Source organism: Parus major, chromosome 20 (assembly GCF_001522545.3).
Source record: "Parus major isolate Abel chromosome 20, Parus_major1.1, whole genome shotgun sequence".
Classification (NCBI taxonomy): Eukaryota; Metazoa; Chordata; class Aves; order Passeriformes; family Paridae; genus Parus; species Parus major.
This window is the reverse complement of record NC_031788.1, coordinates 11,289,980-11,297,664: the sequence shown is the minus strand read 5'-3', so window position 1 is coordinate 11,297,664 and position 7,685 is coordinate 11,289,980.

Here is a 7,685-nt window from a genome sequence, read left to right as displayed (position 1 = left end):
CCTAATGAGTAGAATTTCAGTTCCTTTAGTTTACTCACCCATTTCTGGGTGCTGAACAATTTTAACTCCTTTTTTTGCCCTGAAGTATCCTGGTGTGAGACCTGGAAGCAATTTTCGAAAGGGGAGATCCCAAAACCACCTTACAGATAGCAAATACATAGAAATTACTATGTGGGCTTATTACCATAATAAGAAATAAGCCCACGTTGAGCAGCAGAGCTGGAGTTTGTCCCTGCAGCTGCCACCACTGCCTGTCCTGGGGTGAGCAGGTCCCAGAAGCCGCCCTGACCGCGTGTCCCAGCATCAGTGACAGCTCCCAGGCCCTGCTATGTGACAGAGCAGCACTTACAGGAAACACCTCCAGACACCACAGCTGTGACCTCTGGGTTCAGGTCTGCACTTGAAGTGTGTTCTGGCACCACTTAAGCAACTTTACACACAAACTTTACACAGGCTGGGCAGGGAGCAGCACCTGCAGAGCTTTGCAAACCTCGCTGTGAGGAGCCCCGAGCAGCCCTTCAAAGGTACTGACCTCAGTCTCAGAGAGCTGAACGTGGGGACCCCCAAACTCCCCATTCCCAGATGTCCTCCCCATCCTCAGCTGCATCCTGAGCAAGCACAGGAGGCAGAGCAGGGTCACAGAGACAGGGAAGTGTCTTTTTGTGTTGTTTTGGAGGTCTTAGAGCTTAAATTTCTGCAGCTGTGAGCCCCTTGCTTTTGAGAGGAGATTTTAAACCAGGAGCTAACACACCTCTCCAGGAGATCCCCTTCTCATTTCCTCCTTGGGGCTGTGCTCTGCTACCAGGATGGCTCAGTGACACAGGCAGCAGGTGAGTGAAGAAGTGTCTCTGCCATGGTCCAGACCATCCCTGCTCTTTAAATTGTGACAGCAGCCTCCTCTGGGCAGCAGTTTGCTGTGAAATGTGTGGCAGGCAGGCTTAGGAGGACAAGGCTGATCTATTGGTTTGTTTTTGAAGTGAAGTTGGTGCTCACTCAGGGAAAAACCTGTGATGTGTTCAACTTGTAAACCTTACTGCAGGAAAGGCCTTTTCTGGCTTCCTTGTGTTTTGACTGGAGGAAATTTAGCCAACAGTGGGTTTTATCCCATTTTGGCAGTGCCAGGTGCTGTCTGAACTGGGAACTGGCAACAGACACATCTCCAGAGCTTTACCTGGTACTCCAGAAAGATGGATTTGGGCAAAACAATATTTAGGAATTAACTTCTGCTGGGCCCAGGCCCTGGGAAGGTGCAATAGAGATTTCCCTTTGGGTGTGTTGGACTTTACCTGTAGCCTCTGGTTTGGAGCTGGGTGTGGAGAGATCAACACCCCCTGCTCTCCCTGGGACCCGTGTGAGGCACAAAAATCCCATCCTGTTTGTAATGTGGGCAAATTTTGGACAAAACAGTTTTTTGGAAAGTAGTCTTTGGGACATCAAAACAAGCACTTGTGTTCCAAGGTTGTTCCTGGTGAGTCAGGGCATGTTTTATCTTCCAGTTACCTGTGCACAGAGCTACTACTAAGCACGTTTGCTACAGCTGGAAAAGCATCCAAGCAGGCAAAGGGCCCTTCTGTGTTACACTGCAGTGACCCTGAAGCTGCACAGAGACACATTAGGCAATTAAATTGATTTTTCTCCATTTGCATGTGTAAGGGTTGGAATTAGTACATCTCCCTCCTCTGTCCCCATTGTGGTTTGTGTCTTGGAAATTCTGCTGCCTTGGTATGTGATGTCTTCTGGGCTCTGGATGGGAAAGCAGTAGTTTTCCAAAAGTGCTGTGCAGAGATTTTTATTTTTCCCTTTCATGTTTTCTTTCAAACACTTCTCCTACACAAAACCCACAGAGAGAGTTCCAGGCAGCGTCCACCCAGATGAAACCAGACATTTTTTTCCATAATCTTTTTATAGATTTGATAATATTTAACTCGGCATGTATTAAAAATGTATGGAGTACATAAAATTCATTATAAATGTCACAAAATGGGCCAATGGCTTTTTAATATCACTGCCACAAGACTGTATTTTAACCTATTTCCTGTCTGGATCCATTCCAGTAGCAATTCCAGGAGGGGAATATATTTAGTCTATATTTACTTAGTCTGTTTAACTTTCAGTTAGTGTCTTTGGCTGATCCCATGGCCGTGCTATTTTGGGATGATTTATACAATATTTACATTAAATTCTGCTAATATTTCCTTGCCTCTTGAAGTCGGATTACACTATTTACATCTCAAAGGCCCAAGCTGGAGGAATAAGCAGCTGTTCCAGGCACCAGAGAGAATTTAGTGTAGGGGAGACTGCCAGCAATGAGACCATGAGTCTGAAATACTCTTGGAGGAATTATTAAGGATTGGACCAGTGCTCCATGAAGGAAGGAGGAATCATGGAATGGTTTGGGTTGGAAAGGACTTTAAAGACTGTCTAGTTCCAAACCTCCTGCCATGGGCAGAGACAGCTTCCACTGTCCCAGGCTGCTCCCAGCCCTGTCCAACCTGGCCTTGGACACTGCAGGGATGGGGCAGCCACAGCTTCTCTGGGAAACCAACTCCAGGTGTGAGGTGGTTCCCCTCATAGGGAACAATTTCTTCCCAATATCTAATCAAATCTGTCCTTTTTCAACTTTAAGCCACTTCTCCTTGTCCTGTCACTAAACACTCTTGTCCAAAGTCCCTCTCCAGCTCTCTTGGAACCCCTTTAGCCTCTGGAAGGGGCTCTAAGGTCTCTCTGGAGCCTTTTCTTCTCCTGGCTGAACAACCCCAGCTCTTTCAGCTGAGCATCCTCATGGTGTCCTCTGGACTTGTTCCAGCTTATCCATGTCTGTGGATCAGAGGGAATTCCCTTCAAGTCTGCAGTGGTGGAGCAAAGCCCTCAGCTGAAGGAAGTGTCTCACTCTGGTCCCTGTGTGGTGTGACAGGACAAGCAGGACAATGGTCCTGGGCCGTGTGATTGAGCCTTTTACAAAGCTGAGAGAAACCTTCAAATCAGAGTTTGGATGCTGAGGTCATATTGTCTAATGCAAAAGAAAGAAAATAAGTGTATTTTGGATTTATAACAAAAATTAAGAAAAAATAGATTCAGCATCACTTAATTTAACTGCAAACATGCATCACAGCTGGAGGGGGAAACTTCCACTCTGAATGAATGGAAATTTACCTTCAGGATTGACCTGTGCAGTAACAAAGCAGCAACTGGATGAGATCAAAGTGCACAGAGCCAACCACCCTCAATCCCAGCAATATTTGGCAGAACAAACAATTCTCCTGTATTGAAGGCAAAATATAATTTAGTGGTCCAGGGAAAAAATCCAAACTGTGAAAATATTTGACAGCTACTGTTATCTAGAGGAGAGGAAGAAACCAAATTAGCTGGAATTTTAATCTATAATTATTCTCAGAGGAATCTACAGGTTTTTAAGTATAGGGGATGGCTCCAACAGACATTCTTAATGGCTTGGAACACGGGAAACAAATCTTGCTTTGAAAGCCAGTGAAACTTTAGGATGAATAAATATTTTTTTTTTCTTTTTACTCAATTTAGTTCATATTTTCAAGTCCATGAATTGTCTACAGTTCATGAACAAAATGGTTCAAGTCTTATATTCTTGCTAATCCACTCTAATATTGGACTGAAGGACATTCATTGTACTTTAAAAATGTCTCGTTTATAAAGTTACTTACTTCAATACTAAGAAAAATTTCATCAGTAGTAAGAAAAACGTATGTGTGGATAAATAACCTGTCATCCAGAAGGATTTTCTTGGCCTTGGAACTGATAAAATGACATAGAAAAAAAGAATAAAGGGCAGAGCCAAAGCGAGAATTGAAGCAGAAATTCCTGTGATTCAGAATGATCACGAAATTGAAAGTCTCTCTGGCTTGGACACCACAAAGCAAAGCACAAGGCAGACAGATAAAACACCTCTGACTCCTCCAGTTCATTCTCATGAAATATCCTGAACCACAGGGGTGGGAGAAAAAAAAAGAAATAGAGTTCAAATGAATCATTTCTGTTTTCTAGGAACAAGGGGGTGAGATTGCTAAAGAGCATTTTTAGCTCAGATGAATAAATAAATCAGAGCAGGGTATGGGATAATGGAACTTTTTAATCACTGCAGGTGTGAGGTGGTAAGAGAATATTAACCAAGTCTTTCCTAAAAGCTTTTGCTGACTCAGTCACTGATAATCCCAGTCTGGGATACTTGGGCTGATTTATGGGCACTAGAAGGATGATGTGAGTTAAATCACCTGAATTGCACCCATTCCTTAGCCCCTCTGAATTACCAGGGTGTGTTTACACTTACCCATCACTCAAGGCACTAAACTGTTGCCAGATTACTTTGTCAGAAGTTGAATTTTCCCTAAAAAGGCCACAGAGATGATGTACAGTGTGAAAATGAGCATCAGTCCCTGGTATGACACAAGGGCAAACACTCACACCCCGCTGAGCCCAACCCTCAGTGCCCATTTAGGACAACTGACACCACCTTTTTAGTCCACACAGGATTCACATCCTTAAAAACCTAAAACTATTAAGTGTGATTATATTTTAAATTTTTTAGATTTTTTTCACTCTGATCACGTGCATATTGTGACAGGTCTGGCTTTTGGGTTTTTATTGCCTGTTCAGATCCCTGGGCAGTGATCATAGTGAGAACTTTATTTAATATCCTGCCTGCTTCTTCACTCCTGGAGTGATGGGGAAGGGATGTGATCTACCACTGATGAATGATTCTTCAGGCTGAGGAACAGAGGCAGGGGGAGCAGGTGAGGTATCCATCTCTGATGCTGCCTTTGGTTCACATCTTTTCTGCTGCTTCAGCTCCACTTAATTCTTCAGCACTTGGTGCAAATGTGTGGGTTGGAACATCTCTGAGCCTATCAGAAAAGAAAAGTTAATAGACAATGATCATTTGGGGCACAGGTAACAGAAAGTTCTTGCCCCATAGCAAATATTTCTCCTGTGTGCCTGGGTCCTCCTCTTCCTGCTCAGCCCCAAAGAGGGGCAACCACCAGTTCAGATGACTAAAACAATCTAAAAATCAGTGGAGACCAGAGTTTTGTGGATGATTTAGAAAGACAAAATCCAAGGGATCTGTGCCTGCAAATGCTGTGTGTGCTGGTCTCAGTGCATGTTTAGATTTTTAGTGCCAGTTAACCATAGCATAATGGAACACAAGTTCATGGTTTTAGTCCCTTTATTAGTGTTTTTAATGTGTTCATATAGTTGAAGGCAGTTATTGAGCTCTAAGTAGAAACATCTGGAAGAAAATAATTTTCCATGTACATTGAAGTGTGCTGGGCAGCAGCAGCAGTGTTTGGGAGGGACAGAGTGGAAAACTCTACATGTCTGGCTAAAATACACCCAGTCCCTTTGGGCAGCTCTGGGTGCAGCTCCTGGAGGGGAGGGTTTCATTCCTGCAGGTCCTGGCTGCCTGTGCAGACACATCTCCATCCTGCTGGGCTCTTTCCACCTCCCCACATCATCTCTCCTGCTGGAAGTGGCTCCTGGGCTTTTCCCTGCCCCGAGCTGTGGCTCAGCCAGGGCTGCCAGCGGCTCCTTTTGTGACATTTTTCTGCACAGAGACACAAAGTGATGCTGCTGCTTCACCTGCATCTTGGACATGCTGCTCTTCCTCCAGTGGGCTTTTGGTTTGCTTCAAATTCTCACATTTCTTGTCTTATTTTGATTCGTTTCATCCAACTGGTTGAAAACAAAGTTAAGGCAATGACTGCTCTAAATTAGGTGTGCACTTTATCTCACCTAAGTGTCTTACAAACACTGTTCTTGAGACATAAACCTGTAACTTCAGTGATCTAGAAACCACCAGAAAACTCAGATTTTATTTAGAAAGTACTTAAGAAATGAGAAACATTAAGGGTTTTTTAGTCTAAACTTTTTTTTAACTAGTCACATACTTTTATTTTATTCTATTGTGTTTTGTATTTTTTTTTTTAATTTCCTGTCAGACCAACCCTAATGAATAAATCCAGATTGTAAATTGGGAAATATTTTTCCTGAAGATGTAAGGTTAAACCAAAGCCAAGGAGGCACTGGCTGTAGCCCTGGTGTATAAAACACCAGCCATTTGTTTGTTATGGGCTTCCACACTCAAAACTTTATTTTCCATCTGGCTATCACATTCTTTCTCCTAATGTATCCCACCAACATTCTTCTCCCTGAATCATCCTTCACAAGAAATTTCCCAGCACTTCACCACTTTTCCATCTGTCTGAAGTCCTTCCATGATAACAATATAGCATTCCCTTTGTCTCCAGCAGACTTGCAGTGGGCAAGCCCACAATCCTAACCCAAAGCCCTTTGTATGAATATCAGAAGGGATGAGGACGGTTCTTAACGTGTATTTTGTTGGCTATCACTTTGACATGTGAGATGTAAAGGCTGTGAGAGCAAGAGACTTTAATCTCTTTGGCCAGCAGGATTTGAGCATATGCCTTTTAAAATTGCCCCCCTCCTCGAACACATGTAAGCTTGCAAGTCAGGAAATAATAGAGAGACAATTATTCATCCGAGTATTAATACTTCTTCTGATATTATTGTTTTTATTTTTGCAGAGCACAGCTTACTTTGGACCTGGCCAGCATTTGGAAGCTCTCCATCCCCAGATCTGATATCCAAAACAGGAAGAGGATTTGACAGGCACATGCAACACTATAGGCAAACACAAAGCACCACCGTAAAGGGCTGGCTCTGGACCAGCTTTGTATGTGATGTTGAAACATTTGGTGTTCTGCTTAAGGTTTCTGCCAGGAAACATCTGTGAGATTCTGCTGCAGATAACACAAAATGTTTGATCAATCCTTGTTCACCTGGAGGGGCACTGGGAAAGGCTTTGCTGCAGAATCCAAATGCGCCCTGTGTTGGGGTAGCCTGGGTGACCTGAAGCTTGCAGGGCTGTTTGTATCCTCCTGCTGGAGGTCCTCTCACCATTTCCTTCATCCACCTCCTCTCCATTGGCTAAACAAGTATCTATATGGAATTTTTGTTTTAAAGAACCTTTTACACCCTGTTTATCCCATGCAGGTTAATGGATTATTTAGCCTGCCGGCTGAAGCAGAAGCCATTGAAATTATTTCTGGCCAACTGGCAAATACATTCCAGTTTTCTTTAATAGAGAAAACTAAACAAAAATAGAATGATAAAAGTTAGTGAAAAAAAAAAAACCAACCCAAAACCACTCAGTGCAAACCCTGCTCACACCAAAAGGCTTTTCTTCTCCTGGTGAACACACAGCAGAGCTTGGTAGTGCTTGGCCCTCCTGTGACATTGTTCCAGCAACCTCTCAGTGATTAAAATAAGGCTCCTACCTCGAGGCAGAGTCAAACAGCCCTGCTGCTCCTGGAGACCTCAGCACCAGCCTGGGGATCAGCAGGAGTTCAGGCTGCCACAGTGGTGTAAATGAAACTGCAGCTCACAAACCTTTATTTTCTCTTTTCCCCAGCAAAATTCAATAGAGAAGTGACAGGTTTTCCTCCTTCTGAAAATCTGTGCTAATGGACACTCTTAGTTTGGTTTTCCTGCTTCCCTGGTGCTGAGCCACACAGGACCAAAAGAGCAGAGTGTATTTGTTTCAAATTTGTTCCATGCTGCCATTGAAGCTGAGAACTGACAATGTGGCAGCACAGAAATATCTCCAGTATTTAACTAATGTTCCCTTAAGCAGCAGG